Here is a 1,928-nt window from a genome sequence, read left to right on the forward strand (position 1 = left end):
TTTCAAGAACAACAGTTTCAGGCTCGTACAACATTTATATTAAACAATAAACTTAGTAATTAAATACCGGTACGTTTTTGCAATTGCGAATATCAAGGCAGACTTCATGTTGAAAACAAACGTTTGTATATCCTTGAAGTGTGTGTTTATAATTTTTTTAGTATAGTAAAGTGATCTTTTAAAGGTCATATGAAACGATATCCTGACCATATTGAGTTATATATGGGAATGAGTTCATAAGTGCCTGTTTAATAAGACTGACATTGTTTTTTGGATATTTTATGCAAAATGTGAGCGCCAGAGTCGATCAAAATCACTTAATCAGGAAAACGAGCATTGACACGCCGCTTACCTCCCTTGCTTATGACGTCAGTACGACCCAATAGCCTTATAAAGCTATGTTGTGAATACAAATATCCAAGTCATTTTGCAGCATTTTAAAAGAAAAAAAATACTATTTTATATAAAAACTTGTATAATTATACAATAATCAACCATATCAGTATTTTTCTCTCATGAAATGAAATCTTGTGCGTTTATATTTAATAGCGTGTACATATATTCAGTTTCGAGACTGCACGGAGAATGAATGATTTTCTTTATAGATCCACATGCAAGTATAATATAATTTTAATATATGCGTGTATATATATGTTTTATTTCGATCTTTATAATGAAATTGACAAATTCAAAAATAACTGATCGTTTTTTTCCCATTTGCACGTTCATGCAATTCATTAAGATTTTTTTCCAAACAACTTATAGGCATCGTGGTGCCTCATTCGCTTCACGATTATATTGTTTGTTTCGCTTTCAAATTCACAAATATGTTACCATTTAATTATCTTTAGTCTAAGAAAAATTTCTTCAAATGTTTATTTTAATTTGTTTTTGAAACGTGTACTTGTATGTGCGGTGTTTTGATTTTACAACGTGTATGTTCGGTGTTTACTCATATATCCCTTCTATCTCACTTTCTTCCGCAATGTTTTCTTTCGTTTTTTTTTATCATTATTGATGCTTGTACTTAATAAAATCTGTTGATTATCTTAACATTCGTTCACAACTTTTTTTTTTATCAAACAACCGATTTATTTTACCGATACATTTCTAAATCCTTAAATGCCATATTTCCGCGATCTAATTTAATAAAACGTTAGTACACGTGTACACAAAGTATTTTCTAATATAAAGATATTGCTACATGTATATATCAATAAGTCAGAAATAAAATTTAAGAATAATTTTGCGGCATTTTATAGCAGCTCATAAATACAAACTATGTATACAATACCTCAAACATTTTCATTGGCCTGCCTTATACTTTTTTATGTGATAAAATAAATCAAATCAATTTAAATGCTTTTATTCCCTTTAGATGTAGCTCAATCATTATACGTACCGAAGAAGAAAATGATGTTTCTATTTAAAAAGGATAAGGATAATTCATTAATCAGCTGTTAATTTTGGAGCATTTCTTTCGTTAAATTTCCACTGCAGTACGGGATCTTCATCATGATTTTACTCTGGTGAGAAGCTGATATTAGATGTATTCATTAACGACCAATTAAAACTAAGTCATCTGTAGGCTACTACGAAATCAAATGATCTCATTTGAAAAGAAAGACACGTTCATGTATGCAAAAATTACTAAAATTTAGTCGATAAACTACTGTAAAATTACACTAGTTTTGATGCATTGTTTACATCGGTGGGTCTTTGTGACGTCATAAATCCACAAAATCAAGAACGATAAGCGGGGAAGAATTTTTTCAGGTGCTCAGTTTTCACGCTTATTTCTCAGTAATGCAAAGGCAAAAAAATCTTGCATCAGGTAATTTAACATTTGTTTATACCAAGCTTTATATTTATGAAAGAAAATCATAGTGTTAAAAATCGTTTCATATGACCTTTAAGGAAAAAGATTA

Source organism: Crassostrea angulata, chromosome 4 (assembly GCF_025612915.1).
Source record: "Crassostrea angulata isolate pt1a10 chromosome 4, ASM2561291v2, whole genome shotgun sequence".
NCBI classification, from domain to species: domain Eukaryota; kingdom Metazoa; phylum Mollusca; class Bivalvia; order Ostreida; family Ostreidae; genus Magallana; species Magallana angulata.